Raw genomic sequence first — 18,363 nt, forward strand, 5'->3', positions numbered from 1 at the left:
GAAAAGCTGTAAAGTGTATTCTGCTGAGCATCTAAACTGGCGTCCTTTACCCGTCACGTCAGCAGACACACATTGGTGCTCAAGGGTAGTTCTCACCAGTAGGTCACCTCATAAATGTACAACATTATCATTATTGTTTTACTACTTTGCAGATTAAGAAATAATAAAAACAAAAGTTCCAAGAAACAAAGCAATGACACACAGGCATTCGAGTCCGGGTCCACTCAGCAGGACACACTTCATGCTTCCCTCCTGCATGGACAGCTGAGTGGATGTGTGGTTGGTACAGGCCATGGCGACATCCACATGCAGCTGCTCACTCCACTCAGCCTGCTGCTACAAAACACCAGCAAGCAAATGCAAAGACTGGAAACAGATTTGGAACTGAAGGCCGAAAACTACAATTTATTTGGGATATTTTTGGTTGCACAAGGCTAGCTGATTAGTCTTCATTTTATTACAGAGGATAAAAAAAAACTTTCTCGCCACAGCTTTATATTTTTGTGAGCATTTAATAGGCTGCCTGACTCTCATCCGCTCTTTCACTCCTCTTCTCTTTCACTTGGAAGCCGCATTCACATGTACATTTAAATGAATGGAGGCCAGAAATAGTGCAGTGTATTGGGGGGAGGACTGTAGACATAACAAAATCAGGGAGGAAAGAAGCCAGCCGCATATATACAGGGCCTTGGGGAGCACACTGAGAGGAAGGAGAGCGGCACTGAGGCCAACAATGGCACACATTCACATTCTGGTTCAACCTCATTATTAAGCCGACTTAAGTGGAACACCACTCGGTGCAAGAATTTAATACTGGTATTCAAATTAAAAAAAAATAAAAGGTGCAGTAAATATAAAAAACTGTCTCCCACATCAACTGTATCACAAGAAGCTTTTCAACTTCGTTGCTTTGAAACTTTGGGTTCCAAGGGACCCCCAATGGCCTATGTGCACAACATTCATTAATATAGAATTGTCATAGTAGGTTCAATATGGAGGATGATGATTTATATCTGATTTATGTCTGTGTTTTCTGTTCGTATAGTTGGTTGTTTTTTGTTTTTTTATTTATTTAGTTTTTTGTTGTCTAGTTTGAGGTAATGTGTAACTTGCATAAACTTAAAATAAAATAATTAAAAGAAAGAAGCTTTTAGTGCAACATAGTGCAGGATTTAAGAAGTGACCACACATATCCACACATTATAGGGGGCCCTCTTCCTAACCTCCTGGCCCTCACAGTTTATTAGCAGATTACCTGTGGGGATATCTCAATACAACTAGAGAAATTTCTTTTCGACCACTAAATGTCACTCCTACATAGTTTCCCACTGTACAAGACTGATAAACTTAGTAAGGAATCCACCCGACTGGCATAAAAATGCCACTGGTTGTCATGGGACATTCTCTGACTAGTGGACTGGTGACCCCTGACCCATGCTGGCACGCTCCTTCCTCTTCTCCGTCTCTTCCCCCCCAGTAGGAAACATCCAATGGAACGCTACAGGACTGTTTCACTGAGCGACATGATGGAGTGAAAAAAGCCTTTGAGGGTCAGCTCTCCGTATGGAGCTTGGGAACTTAGCTTGCAGCTGCTCTATCGCACAAGAAGAACAACTATTGCATTATAATGATTTCGTCAAATTATCAGAAGAGAACAAGTCAGTGAGCATGGTAAAGCTATCGGCATCCATTGCATTGAAGACCCACTGGAAACAAACAAATCATGCGACATTGCCTCCATCTCTCATTACATACATGCTACCTACGACTTTCTCCAACAATTTACTTGATGTTGCACCAAGCACCACATTTCATTTGCATCTGTAATCTTGGTGTAAAAGGACATACAACGATGGCTGCCAGAAACTACAGCAGGGATGTTCTTCACAAGACTAAACATGACAGTCCCACTTTGCCAGCTTTCCCACAATGCTTTGCGAGGGGATATATTTGCATCCCACAGAAGAAGAAAAAAGTGAAAGCATAATATAGCATTTTAGTGTTTAAATTTGATCAAAATCATCACAGCATTAAGATACGAAATATATAAGCATTTACCGTATATTAGGAGCGCACATCTACAGTATATTAAGAGCATATACTTTTGGAATGTTTCATGTTGTTGTTATGTTCTGGTTGGTTGATTAGAGGGAAAGCATGTCTATGATTTTATGGATGAATACATTGAACCTTGAAGCACCAGCAGGGCAAAGGCAGACCAAAGGTACACAAATAACCACACACACACAAAAGGATAAAGGGGCACATTAGCCACTAGATAAGCAGGTGTTTTTACATTACCTTATTATACAGAATCTCCTGTACTATAAACTGTAAAGCACCACATTCAGCCCTTCTTGTTTACAGACCCTTAGCGGGCAGCGATGACGTCTGGTGCAATAAGTGAGTTCGTCAACCGACATGCACTCCCATATATAGCCACTACAGTTAGGATTCCTTTCATGCTATCTGGAATTAGCTGTCTGCATTCAGAGCAGGAGTCTTTCAGTCTCACCCTGCCCCTGACCTCCGACCTCTTAGCATTTAGTTTACACAGCCACAACCTGCAGGGAGGAGTGAGCTGGGAGAGACAAGTGCATCGGCAAAGACGTCTGAAAGCTTCTGCAGTGAACACAACCAGCAAACAGTTGTTGTTCGTTCAATTTTGTTTTGCGTCATCCTGTTTTTGCAAAATGTTATGAATAAATAGGTGTTCAAAATCAATTTAGCATCAATGCAGCAGTCCAGAAGTAATATATTTTTTTATATATTTTTTTTTTCGCCCTATATTACCCACCATGTAACTCAACCACTGAGAGCTCGGTCTGACATCCCAGTGTTGTATATTTGGTCCGGCTATTGGTTAATCATGTTAAACTAGTGGACTTCCCCTTTAAGGGTGGAATACAAAACTGAGAGGTATTGGAGAAATTAGTAGGAAAACACTCAAATACAATGCAACAATATAGGAATTGCAATACAAACACATTCTGACACTGTATTATATGCTTGAGTGGTTCGTCGTATCTGCCCTATTAACATTGTGATCCATACAAATATAAATCTTTGCTGAGTAGCAATTAAATAAAATAATTCTACATGACTCTACAATCTGGGTAATCTTTCTCTGAAGAACAGCTCTTGTTCAACCAGGTGGGCATTAAAAGCTATTCTGAAAGCATGCATTAAAATATGTTCAAAGGGTACCATTTTAAATGTTAGTCAGTGGGCCAAACTTTCTCCGTCCTCGGGACAAAGCTTATAATTATGTGAAACATGTTTTTACGGTAGATCTCTAAAGTACTTTAAGTGGTTGTTAGTAGTATAGAAAAAGCACACATGCACTTAAATCCCAGCCTTTAGGTATGTCTGCTGGAATGTTTTCCCCTGCTGAACAAATACAGACATCAGTGTGTTACGGTTATCAGATGCACAGGATGGGCCGTGACTTACATGCACACAAAGATGCCCACACACGCTTCCTTAAAGGTCTGAAGTGGACGTATGATGTGTGTATGTAATCAGCAGGTTTGATATGTTCTCCTTTAGCAGCTAAGGTCGAGTCCATCGTGCCACTATAATCTAAATGTCTCAGACGTTTTCCCTGATTCGAACCAGAGACACACAAACAAACAAACACAAATACCAGCACAGACCTGAAAACCTGAGATGACCGAAGTTCAATTCAATTCAGTTTATTTTATATAGCCCAACATCACAAATACAAGTTTGCCTCGGAGGGCTTTACAATCTGTACACATGACAGTCCTTTCTGCACTGAGCCAGAACATGACATCACATTTAAATGCTACCGTCTTTGAGCACCATCAGCTGCACAAAGCTGTCTAAATCTAAACAGTTTTAAGGGGGACTTATGAGATTCTTTTCACTTAAGGTTTTTTAATATAGAAACATGGCTTATGAGCAACAACAGTAGATTGAAAACTCCTTGCTGTTCACTTTTAAAATAGTGACTTTATAAAAAGAGATTTAAATCCTTCTGTCAATACAAGCATCAAATGGGTTGAAACTGTATACAAGCAAAGAACACAATGTGAAAAGAACAATAAAAAAGAAAATTCCAAAACAGGAAGAAGTCTGCTGAAATTGTGTTGAAGGTATTTGCTTGGTAGTCAACCCTGTTTTGTGGCGGTGGTGCCAAGGTTATTACCATGGAAACAATATCATTAAAATAGAAGCCATCTTTGGGAATTAGGATGAATCAACATTTGTAGCTCCCATTTGTTCTCACAAAAAGTCAGCCTGAGACCAAAAGACTTAACTCAAATCTAATAGAAAAATATATGCAAATTCTTGAAAATCATTCATCTACATCATGAACTCTTCTGCCTGCTTCTGGCTAGATGGTCACCTTAGAATGCTAGGTCCATTTGTGTGTGTGTGTGTGTGTGTGTGTGTGTGTGTGTGTGTGTGTGTGTGTGTGTGTGTGTGTGTGAGTGAGTGAGTGAGTGAGTGAGTGAGTGAGTCAGCACGATCAGGTCAAGGTTCCCTGCGTGGGTTATCTGTAATTAGCCCCAAGGTAAGGCGGTTGGGTTAGCTTTACGTCAAGATTAAGTCTTGACAGAGTCACTTCGAGAGAATTGTTCATCCTCTAATCTCACGACTGCAGAGCACTATTACTATTACTATTATTTTGTCACTGTCGGCATGCACTACTAAAATTCTGTATGTGTAGTTACACGCTATGAATAGAAAGTTAGCAGCATGTGTAGCGACTCCAGCTTCCAAGACCTGGGGGAAAAAAAGTGGGTTTTGAAAGGGACGTTCCTCCAACCACCTGTCTCACAGTAACACAACAGTCCACAAATATCCCAGTGCAGCACGGAGCAGGTCTCTGCATGTCCTTCTGCTGCTCCAGTCTGGACCACGGAAATATGGAGAGACACGAGCAGCCACACACTTTCGCACGCGCACACACGCAACCTATTGTCCTCTGACGTGCACGCACGCAGATGTACACACAAGTGACGTCAAAGTGTGAATTTTGGAACAGGGAGCACTCGCAGCAGCTCATTCATCAAGCGATCTTAAAACACATAAACATGCAGAGATGATCAGAACCTACCTAAATCCTACCCCTCCAAATGCTCGTGCACTTTGTTACAGGTTAATGAATTCAATCAGAACAATACTGAAACAGTGTGACGTCGTCTTTACCTTTCTATCGTGATGCCAGGCTGCACACAGCTTTCCATGTAAAAGGGCATGCTTTGCATGCCGTCCAGGCTGGCAGTGTTTTTGCATCTTCAGTCTTGGCAGGAAGTGAGAAAATGACAGGTGTTTTAATCTCTGATAGTGGCGTCAGTACCTGTCTCAATGTTGGCATTTCCATCTGGACAACCTCGAGATGAAAAGCTTTTAATGGCAGGGTTTGCACTAAATGTTACAGTAACAACCCTCTAAGGCAGGGATTTCCAAAGTGTGGTGCGCTGCCTCTAGGGGGTACGCGAGAGGAAAAATGTAATGGTGGTCTAATGGTGTAATAATTAATATTATAATACGGGTAGATCAAATGAAGCATCCTGATTTGTTGAGAGTGAGTCACGAGGTGTAGTTTATTCAGCCATAAAGTACTGTACAGCCTGTTTACATTTAGAGCGTTCCATATCAGTGCACACTTAAAGTAACAGGTAGATTTAAATTGCGCGACCGTTAGTTGTCATTTCAAGCTTGACAGTAACCAAACATGTTCGTGTAAACTTTAATATTTTAACGTCCGCAGTAACGACCCGCATACGTTGGTTTCCTTAACTTGCAGGTGTATTGCTTGAGTGTTCACAGTATTGCAACGGGGCTCTTCGCTAACAGTAACGTTGGCTCAAACGGAACAGCTAAGAAGCTCACTTAGCATCCCCCACACTAGCATAACGAACGACAACACAACGTCACTTCCTCCCTAAAATGAGATGAGGAATGAAAAGGGTTTGACCACAAAATCATGATAATTTCTAGTGAGAGATAATTACGTCGGTAATTTCCCGACACGAGGCAAGTTCTCTAAACATCACGGAGGAGAAAAATGACGGAGAAAAGACGGACAGAAGCAGTGAGAGCACTTCTTTATCACATCGGTGGCTGCGCGTCATCTTCCACCCGCTTCCAACCAACCTGGTCAGTAAATCTGACCAGGCAGTCAGTTTTACAGTCCCGTGTGTCCCGGGACTATTTTCTCTGTCGCTGAAATGCGATACACAACGTTTGGTGGCTACAACTATTTTGTGCTGAAAGGGAGCTTACTATTACTATTTATAAAGTCGCAGGTACCAGTATTATAAAAGCAATAAGGTACTCGACGCAGTACTGTGTCTACAATAATGTACAGTTCAAGGGTTTGCCGGGCCTCCGCTGCGCGTCGGGCCTAACAACTCCCTTAAACAGTACATTATTGCACGACACAGTACTGCCTCTCGTACCTTATTGCTTAATTAAACATAATTTTAAAAAATTGAAGTAGGATTTTTTTAATTATAAAAAGTTGGACATGATCCCAGTGTCCAACAACACTGTCTCGCGCCGCATCGATGCTTTGTCCGAAGACATCCTGGCAACGTTAGTCGGTCGCGTGAAGAAGAGTGAGTTTTACGCTTAAACTGTCTTCAATTGCGCCAAACATCAGAGAGCTTTGTGCAAAGATGCAGGCCCATCCGTCGCATTAATAGATGCAAGTATGTGGCCAAATGTTATTGTTATTATTGCTACAGGTTACTGGGAATACTCACGTCTCTCACTTTCTCCCCCTCCCTCTCCCTCTCTATCTCTCTTGCTGCATGCTGAGCCACCTGCGCTTCATTTGAAAATCCTCATATGGACTCCTCCTTTTTTATTTATATCTGTTTCTGAGCCTATGCATGTGCCACTCTTTGTTCTTTACGTTGCTTACTGTGTTTACGTAAATAAATGTGAAATGCAATCTGCCTCTGAGCCTGTGCGTGTGTCCTCGCCATCCTTATTGCTCTTTAAAAGTGACGTCTTGTGTAACTGAAATGTATACAGCGGACTAAATCTTGTAACAAACGCCACGCGCGAGCAAACAGTTCTCGCATTGGTCCGATTTTATGCGGCTATAAATAGGCTCTGTTGCGTTGTGGGAGATCGGGGGTGCGTGAATCCGGTCGGGATGTAGTAGGGGGTGCGTGGCCTAAAAAGTTTGGGAACCGCTGCTCTAAGGCAAACTTTTACATCTCACACAATGCAGGGATTTGGTGAAGGCGTGTGCCTTCATGCATCCATGAAGAAGCTAAAATTAAAGCTGGATGCTCCGCTTGTTAGCACAGCTCACTTCCTTTTCCTGTATGACAAGCAGGAAAATGTCATTCAGCTGTGCAGCTGAAACCAAAGTTGTCTGATTGAGACAAAGCTAGGTGGTGATAGATGTGCAACAATGTTGCGGCTTCTCAGCAAGACTGCCAGACATCTCCATTCTGCATGCTCACTGTTACAGCATTGTTGGTCAATCAATTTGGCTTCCATCTTTTTCTCGCTCCCTCCCTTATCGTCTTTCTTCTGCTCCCCCTCTCTTGTCGACTCATCACGCCTCAGCTCCTACACGTGACCTCCCAGCAGGGGGGGCTGCCAGCAGCAGGTGAAAGATCATGACCCCCGCATACAAAAACGTAGTGCCCTCCTCCTGCGGGCCGAGAGCTCAGATCCAGCCTGAAGCAGTGATTTGGAAAACAGGGGGGGGGGGGGGGGGAGGGGGTAATCACATTATCAACAGCAGCAGTCAAAACACTCACAAAAGTTATCCCTCAGTAGAAAATAAAATTCAACAATTACCATCATCAAACTGCTCATTACAGTGCAAGAGCCGATACTGAAACAACTGAGAAAATAAGTTCTTTCTCTTCAAATAAATCAAGCAAATATTTTCTTGTGAACTCTCCTTCCAATCTATTGCTATTATGGTATCAGTCTCCCAAGAAGTACTGTAACTGCTCTTGTCATCCAATACCCTCCAGATATGCATCATCCCACACGGAAACACAGTTGGGTCTCTTCCGTATGCAGTGTGTTTGAACTCCACATGCGATCTGGAACTGCTTTAGGCAGAACAGAGATAAAAGTGTTTGATCGCACTGGACATCAGGATGGCAGGTATATTAAACAAACACACACACACACACACACACACACACACACACACACACACACACACACACACACACACACACACACACAGACACACAGACAGACAGACAGACACAGAGAACTGTTGTTCCTATAAACCACCGCCATCAAACACACAAGTGCTGTTCAGTTGCACACAGCTCACCTAGACTTCAATATGAAATAGGGCAAGTTGTGGAGTGATTTAAGACAATCTTCAAGGGAGAGAAACGTGATACAGCGCGGGACCAAAGACATCCTGTGGAGCCATCCGTCTCAAAGACCTCCAGTGAAAACATCAACCAGGAGACGGAGAGAGAAAACTACCTGACAGCTGCAGCTCATCATGAACGTGACCGGTAACCGCTACGGTTCTGTTTCCATGAGACAAAGATGAGAACGGTAGAGCTACAAATGGTCGTTTGAAGAAATGATAAACAACAACAGCTTACCTCCAACTTTCAAAGAAAGAACGTGGAAAGAAAAATGATTTGGGTTATATTTGACCGACTCAAGAACAGGGGGTTTACAGCCATATGACTCTGACACTGTACTTTGTGCTAAATGCTAACAAGCTCACAACGACAATGCTAACTAGGGCTGATCAATTAATCAAAATTCTACTGAAATCTAAATATGGCATACCTCCATTAGCAAATCACAGGAGGCGCAATCTTCCCTTCTCACAGCAGCCATTTCAGGGTAAAAACAGGTGTAATTAATAACATTGATTATGGCCCTTATTGATTAAGGTGGTTAGAGATGTCCTAGCCTACATGTCCTATTATGCAGACTTAAGAAAACATCTTTGTTTGGTAAAGATCCCCGCATAAATCACACAATGACCATTTTAAATATGTTTCCAACATATTTATGTTTTCAATGAAGTTGATAATAATAATGTAAAAATTATAATTTCCTTGATTTTTTTGAAAAGCCCCAATGCTGCAGGTAATGGTTAACATGTTCACTATCTTAGTTAAGTGCATTAACATGCTAAAATGGAACACTAAACACAAGGCACAGCTGAGGCTGATATCATTAGTGTTGAAGGTATTTGGTCATAAACCAACGTGTTGGACAAATTAAAATTCTGACCTAACGATGTTAAACAATAAGAAATAAAAGTCATTACACTTGATCCTGCGGGTAACATGAATGTGGTCCCAAAAGATGAAGCTCTTTCAGCCACATGCCGCTCTATAAACCCAGAGCCACAATGTCAGGGGAAGACAAGCGGAAGACAGTAAATCAACAGGACCAAACTACTGACGGGACATGAGAGGAGAGTCTGGGCCGTCCCAGGTTTAACATTACAGGGTGGCACACCGGGGGGTGAAGGTGCTAAGGTCGTCCAATCTCAGATTACATTCCCACGAGATTTAGAAGTGGGAAGAACACCTGTCATCCTTCTCCAAGGAAACTGCCATGCAGCTCATTTCTTCATACTGGTCAGTGATGAAGCAGAGTTACCACACACATCTTAGGCCGACATTTAAAGATGACCTAATCATTTGTTTTCATATCAACGTTGATATGACTTTATAGCACACAATGCTGACCTCCGTGTAATCACAGGTAGTTAGCTTAGCAAAGCACAACTTCCTCCCTGGCTGCAGCGTCATTTAATGTACAGACATGAGAGTGGTGTCATTCTTCTCATCCGACTCTCTGTAGTGAATTAGCGTACTTCACAAAAAAGTCAAACTATTCCTTTAATTCAGCAGGCAACAGCAGGAGCGGATGTGATGGTGGCAAAAGGGCCTCGTCAATCATAAACACAGAACTTGATGGCGAAGATGGGCATTAATCATCACTTGTGAAGACTTAAGTGTGAATGAAGAGCACCTGTGACTGCCAAAGAAAACCTGTTCAGTTCTACCTTCCTTCTCCATCTGCTGTTGTTGCATAACCACCTGAAGTCTGTCCAAAGTAAACAAAGTTTTAAAAAAAATCATGATTTGAAACTGTCAATCATTGTGTCCAGAGAACAAGATCCATTTGTGGCCGGTCTTTTGAAAGATGTTGCCCCAGTTATGTAAAATCTATTTCCAAAAGGGATTAGACCATAACTCTCCTGACAGCAGAACTTCATGTTCCTTCTGTCCATCACACACTCATAGTCTCATATAGTTCAGAGTGATTTTAACTGTATCCCCTGGTCTTACTTATCCCTTATTCGTGTCCCTGTTATGCAACCTGCTCCACCATCAATGCCTCCGTTATCGTCTGCAGGGCTGCAGTCTGGCCTGCATGCTGCTCACACGCAGCACACCTGCCGCACTGAAAACAAGGGGACGCGTGTTTGCGCGATGCCGGTGGGTCGATTCATTACGCACATTGGGAACATTTTCACTCACTCTTTGTCTTCGAAGATATCACTGCAGACAGCAAATGAGCGAGTTTTCGGGCCGCTGCTGCTGGAAACAAGTCGTTCTTCATTGAAAGCGGCTGGCTGAAAGTTCTCTTTCACTGGCCACTGAACTGCTTTCACGTTGACCCACTAGGCAACTTTGCCAGCTCAAACCCGGTGTCCTCGTTTGTCCTGCCAGTGGTAAAACCTCGACCACATTGCACAGGTTCCTGTTGCGGTGCGTCATCATGACGCTGACGGGCGGATGACCTGATGGGTGTGCTTCGAGTGGTCCATAGTTGCCCACAGAGACGCAGTAATTGCAAATTACAATTACAAATAATGATTTTCTCCATTGCAGACACTCCTTTTTCAACCCAATCGACTCTTAATTCAAACTTTATTTTGTATCAGGTTGGTGCAATTTAAAGTGATTTAAAGATGACTGAGAAACAACTATAAATGGAAATTGCACACACAATTAGAAACATGTTAAAACTAATTATTAAGGTGCAATCTTTAATATTCACTCATTTGTAGTTTTGCTATACTTAGATAGTCTGTTGATTTTGGCATTTCTCCTTAAATTCAATATATAAAAATGTATATATACAATGCACATTTTTGGTCTTTTGTCTGGTAACTTAAATCAAGTTGCAATAGCATAATAGCATTTCAATAGCATACTTTGCCAAACATCATTGTTCCCATAAATGCAGAATCCCGGTGGTGGAAACAAGTACAAACACATACAGCAAACCCTAAAAGATACAGGTGTTAAAAAATTCAACATCACGGTTTAATGTTCTCTCCAACAGTTGACTCAGGCGGTTTCCAGTATGTGAACCAGCCCTGAAGGCCCTTGTAGGATTTACAAGCAGTAGCTGAGGTCAAATTGTTTTAGCTCATGTCAGGTATCAGGTTTGACCTTTTGGGGAACGTTCTGTGCAAAGCAGTTATTTATATAATCTCCTCTATGAACTCAAAGAATAATGGAGACCTGTAGCGACCAATAATCCAAATGACATTCCCAGGTGTGATATTTTGATACTTAAATCCTTACCCACCCTTTGTTTCTATATAGTGTCCTTACTTTTATATTATTCTCTTCTCGTTGCCGGATGAGGCAGGGGTTTCTTCAATCAGATCTAAATATGTGGCCTATGTGGTACTTGTAATTACAATTGTTGTTATATGGCAATTTAGAGATTAGACAAACTAGGCTGCACGTTGGTGATTTGACTCTCTAAACTACCTTGAATCATGCTGTGTCGCACAGGTAGCTACTGGACATCTGGAACCGTGTGAGTAATGCATGGAAACAGTGTCATCCTTTGAAAGATAATATACAGTACAAACCTGTTGTCTTTCCTAATATATCAGACACCGCAAAATGTTTCTCTGCAGGGATCATGTTGCTTTAAATGTGAAACCTTGGACAACTGTTTTTGTCATGCAGACAGCACCAGAAATTGGTTAAGGTAACCTCACTCCATGCAAACAGAACGTAAAGGAAACCCAAGACCACTCTTAGTCCCTTTCTAGGTTTTTTGAGGCATAAAAACACAGTGTAGCGGTAGATCGTGTCTGTGATGACTGAATTAAAACATGGTCATTGTGAGGAACCCGTGAGGACGGAGAAACAATCCTGTACCTTTTCCTCATATCTCAGCCTCTCCTTCCTATGGACTGTCATCTTATTCTCTTGAGAAATAGTGAAATAAAGTGGATGTTAATGCTGTTTTTTAATAAGGGAATCAGAATCAGAATCATTTATTGGCTAAGTACATGGCACATACAAGAAATTTGACACGGTGAAAGGTGCATTAAATATTAACATAGAATTTAAAAAAAACTAATATAATAAAAACAGTATCCCTTTGTTTAGACAGTATTGACATTAAATAATGGACTCTTCTTTAACATTGCCAACTGGTGAGTAATATATTCGGCACTGGTGAGGCCACGGCCTAAATTATTGTCCCACAGGGGATAGGCTTGGCCCTGCAGCCTTTCCATCCAATATCATCTTTCTCACAGCAAGATGGCTTTATTGTCAACTGAAACCCCTGAAATCCTGAAAGTGGTAAGGATTTCCCCTCAGGTAACAGCTAAACAGACAAACAATGCCAAAGCTGTCAGTTATCGTTGCTGTCCTCTCAACATGTCAGTGTCTAGTCCTCCAGTGAAAGAAATTATAGTTGGATAATAACTGTTTTTCCCCCGTACATGCATAGGCATGCCTGGCCTTTTTCAGTTAAGTGGAAGTCCTACAGACCAAATAGTTTTGAGTTCAAGGGAGAAGTTTATGGCCGTGAACCTTGGATAGCCTGAAAACAAACTGCTTTTACTGGAGGTGACTCAACTGAAATATATTGTAATCAGTTAAAATGTGTATTGGCCTAAACTCGGTTTGATGATGAATTCCACCTTTGAGTATCCTGCTAATCGGTGTAGTTTTCCAAAAATATATTAAATAAACTAAATTTGTTTCACGTCCTGTTGTAAGCAACACTTTGTAACATCAGGAAATGATGCTGTTCAAAACAGGCATTTATCTCAGATGACTTAGGCTTTGAGACACACAAAATTACTTCCGGACCTCAAAAAAAGATATTTCCTGCGTTTAACGATGTTTATGCATGTCTGATAACGTGCGCACATGAGTTGTTGTGCCATTTCCAGCCATAACCGTCAATTTGTACTCACTGGCTTTTTATAGAATAATATTTGCAGCACTTGCTGCCATGTCTTGGATGTTAACATTTGCAAACATTGCTTGCAACAACTTCTGGTACAAGTCCCTTGTAGTTGCAATTTAACTGACTAAATACACATTTATATCTCTAGTTAAATCTACTATTTGTTCACCTTTCATCTCCTCAAATGCTATTGTTAGCATTATCTTTTGGAACTCTATTTTGTTTGTACTGTTGTTTTGCAAAAGTTGTTTTGTGATTTGCTAATGTAGTTTGTCTTCTATCTGTTGCTGCTTACCAAGCTAGCCATTGTAGCTGTCCAAGGTTAATATGCTGCCATTGCTACATTCTGAGTAATTTACTGTCAGGCTAACTATTAAATTGTAAACTCTTTTTGAATCCAGTTTCTTTGTTACTTAACAAATCTATTCTTTCAATAGGCCTGCCTTTAGCTCAACACGTGTTCTTAGCTTGCTGAATAGCTGCATGCATAAGGTATAATTGTAAGTTGGGCAATGGAGTACTGGGTTACCACCGGAAGAAAACACTATTTTATGTGCTAGTAATATGCTTTTAAGTCCATGCATATACAAAACAAAACATTTAGAACAGGAGCGCTTGTTTTATCACATTGTACTATTGTAAGACTGTCTTCTACATCTGCACCCTTGGTTAGCCTTGGAGCACACAACACTCCACCAAGGGCCCAAATCCACCACAAAAGTCCTTAAAACAATCAAATCCCCTGGGATTTATGAACATAAAGACATACATACAAGACAATACAAAATCCTAAACTGAGAGGCAGAAAGAACAGCAGTCAGAGGCCTCTCCCTTCTGCTGCTGACACAGGAGCTTTACAGCTCTTCTTTCCCTGGCCAGGTGCACCTCGTTAAGTAATGCAGTGCACTGGGGCAGGGCTACTGGAGAGGGCACAGGGACTACAGCACAGGTTTTATAGTTTCGATCACTTTATTTGTGTGTGACTCAGCTGGCTTGTTAAATACTGTATGGCAAACGTATCTGATGCAGACTGAAGAGGAGAGAAATATAGCAAGGACAGTTGTTGAGTTGAGTCACGCTACAGATAAACAATGCTGAGTGTTTATGATGTCAAAGAGCATTATCACAGATGACGAGCCAAGAATAGGAATAGAGATTTGGCTCTCCGACAAACAGAGGCTGTAACTGAGAAAAAGATGAGGGCAGCCATAATAAAAAGTATCACTTTATCGCCTTGACTGAAGCTGTGCATGCTAAAGATGAGTAGATGAGACACATTGTCGGTTAAAAAAAAAGAAGAAACCTCTTTAACACAGCCTTGCAGGCACAACAATACAGGAAGGAATGCTTCAAACGCGATTCTTAGCTCAAGCCCCCATGTCTTTAACCTCAATACATCCGTTTGGATTTGCACTCGCTTACAGGCGTTTATGTCCGATTTTATACCGCATGGCATCAGTTTTACAATTTTCCTCGACAGATTTTCACCCCTAGGACTGAGCTGTATACATGGCAGATCTCTGTTTTGCCTCTCATACATGCACACACAAGTATCTGCACACCTACACTCATTAGACGGCTTATCTCCACCATCGGCTGTGAAAATCTGGGAGCCCCGGTCTGCTGTTTTCAGTTCAGAGCGACAACTGAGAGAGAGAGAGAGAGAGCCTTTGTGATATCAGACCCTGAGACAGAAAGAGCTGCTGAGAGTTTGCCAGGATTAATGGACATTAGCACATGAAGTTGTGAAGAAAGCAGGAAACGCCACAGGAAATGCCTCAGAGGGTGTGTAATGCTATCTCTGATCACTGCCCAAGTGGCAGAAAAATAGTGGGGGCTTTTGACTCACGCAAAGTGAGATGTTAAATATACTAAGATATTTTAGAAATAGTGATTGCATTATTGCTCTTATGAGACACCAAGTGTTCTAGTGATTTTTTAAAAAGTGTATACCTATTTTATTTACATATTTATTAGAAATGTTTGTCTTTACAATACATGTTGCTTTCAGCAGAAATGTAATTGAAATCAGAGGCATTTCCTCAAAATATAGCAAAGTAAACCATCATTTATGTTTCGGTGAAAACGTATACAATTTAAAGGAGAAAAAAACAACATCCAGAGCATATATAAAGCGGCAAACAACGATTTGCTCTTTAAAGATGTAGTAGACTCATGTCTCAGGCCGCTGCTCTGCACCGCTCTGCACTGCTCTGCACCGCTCTGCACCGCTCTCATATGACAGTCAAAGCTTCATATTACTTCATCTTTAAGACAAATATTTTATATTTGCATAGTATTTTGCTTTTAGCTTGTCTCCTCAACACATCTTGTTAAAAGAGCTCTTTTTCCTTTTGTCTAAACTCGAGCCTTAAGGATAGAAACATTTGAATTTTTGTATGAAAATGTTTTGTATGTGCACAAAGTCTTATAAATTGTGAAATCCATGCTACAGAAAGTATGAGATCTCAAGGATGTCTCACATCCTGTGTGTATTTCACACTCAGTGAAGAGAGGCATCGTGCTGGCAATCTAATCTGCACTGGAAGAAACTACCGTGTGTCTGTCATCACAGTCACAGGCTTATATATAATCCTCGGAAAACACAAGTTCACACTTTGTTTTTCTCCTGAGTTCACTGATTAACAATGAAACTCTTTTCTTTTTGGCTCAGCTGAAATAATCAAAATATTAAAGGTGGACATTCATGCAGCTCTTGTGCAGGTGCCAGCATGAACTGCATCTGATGACAATGAGTGTTATTGGTATCAGGAGAGCGATAAGATTATGTTGAGGGCATGTTTCATAAATCAACTGTGTACAGTCTATCCCTTTTTTATGGGCCAGTAATGCACAACAATGGCACAAGATTGGATGATAAATGTACCATCCCTGTGAAGAAACATGACGTGAGGTGTTATGTAAAAGACATGAGTGTAAGAGGAGCACAGACACACCTGGAGCCTCACAATCTATTAATGTTTGCCCTTCAATAAAGAACATTTCTCTTCATTATGTCATGTGTCCCAGCCCTTTTCTTCTATTTTTAACAGATTGTTTTGTTCCATCATTACCTGGTGTCAAGGATGATATCATCTGGATAAAGTAACTGACTGCCCTGTAGAGATCACGGGGACACCTTCATACAACTCAGCCTGACCTCTGACCTCACACTATACCTCTCAAAAGCATTTAACTTTACGCCTCGTAAGGACATTTCAAGACCCGGTGCCACTGACTGACTGACTGATACGTTGACATGTTCACTTAAACAAGTAAGTGAGACATCAAGTCCAACTGTGGCCCATCTCCTCTGTAGTCAGCCCCCAGTATAACCCTGAACTCAGTTTCCCAGAAACCTGATCCACTGCTGTCTTTACCTACGTCCCTACGTGTTTGCAGATCATATTTGAGTCTCATCCACTCGCCGAACAGCAGGGTGGGCGGTCTGTTGAAAGGGGGTGTCTGTTTTCCTCATCAGTGGAAGTCTAGGTCACCAAACCACGAGAGCCACTGGCTCACCTCACTCAAACTTTAGTTTTGTCTGACAGCCACACAGAAAGCACGATTTAAAGCTTCAAACAAGGACCATTATTGTAAAGCTGTGAACGTGAGAATGTGTGGGAAATCTTTCAATCTCACTTGGTGAGAGAGCAATGTTTCCTTGATTTGCCGACAGGAGAATGCAATCTTTTGAGCAGCACCTGCCGTGAGTTAGGAAATACTATAACACATACAACACAACATAGCAAAGACATGATTTTAGGAGCAGACCTTAAAGGCACCAACATCGCAAATGTTTCCTTACTTAATTATATTTTCCCATCTGCCTCCATCACATCAATGACAACATCTGTCACCTGCATAGACATATTTCTTCCAAATGAAGACTGTTCATATTGAGGTAAATCGATACGCAGAGTTTAATGTAATCTTTCATTGCAATGAGAACAATAATGTGTTTTAATTATACTTAATTGAATTGGAGTGGAGGCAGACGTGTCAGAGATGGACTTGGGTACATAACACCAAAACTACCTGCATGGCTAAATACCACTCACTTAATTAATATGGCCAAACAAAACCTTTCAGGTTTCACATTAAGCAACTGTTGCACCAAAGACAGTAATGCTTCCAAGGAATCCACACTCATGTTTGTACAATCGATATGAAACTAGACGAAGCAGGCAATTAGCTTAGCTTTGCATGAAGACACATTAAAAGGAGGGGCCCTCTAGATGAGGAGCAGTGACCTCGTATTATCACTATCTTGAGGATGACAGGGCCGGACGAGGCGTTTCCCTCTTCTCTCCGTCTTTATGATAAGCTCAGCTAGCTAGTTAGCGGCCAGCTTCTTATTTAGCTACAGTGACCACACGTCCCAGTTTGTCCTGGTTTCAAACAGGGTGTCTCAAGTCCTGACAAATATCTGTAAAACACTAACATGCCCCAGTTTTCAACAGGTACTACCACACTTTTCACCACAATTAAAATAATAATAACATTATACTTGTTTTCAGCGCTTAGACATTTATCATAACGTTTATCATGTTCTGTCTCATTGTAACCTAACCTAAAATAAAAACATAAACAATGCACCATGCTTCAGAATTCAAGACTGATTTGTCTGTATGTGCATCAATCAATGTGTCTAGCGTCCCTTTCTGACAGAACAGTTAGCTGTCAGGAAGAAGAGAAAGTGTGTCTTTTATAAGAGCTCCAGGAGGCTTACTCCTTCCTGCAACATTTCTGGTAGCACAGGGTGGGAATGCTGATATTAAAGATCAAATAAAGACGATTCACTTCAGGATCCTGGTTTGCAGGTTTGAAAAATATGGCCAGCCGTATATGTAGCATACAAACACAAGATTGATAGTCATCAACAGAAAGGGAATAAGTGGATTTCCCAAAATGACTATTTCTTTAATACATTAGAGATCTGAAAGTTTGATGCATGCTCAGAGCAGCTTGTGTGTCAAAGGATTCAGTTTGTCTCCATGTTCCAAGACACAACATCATATTTGGAAATTCGATGCTGAGTCTCAGGAAACCAGATGCATAATTGTGGTCAATTGCGAAAGGTCTCAGTCTATACTATGTGTATTTAAAAAAAGATTATTTGAACCAGGCTGGAGCAACTCACAGGCTCCCGAGATAAAAGTTCTCACTAGAATCTTCTAA

The sequence above is a fragment of the Taurulus bubalis genome (genome assembly GCF_910589615.1).
Source record: "Taurulus bubalis genome assembly, chromosome: 3".
Lineage (NCBI taxonomy): Eukaryota > Metazoa > Chordata > Actinopteri > Perciformes > Cottidae > Taurulus > Taurulus bubalis.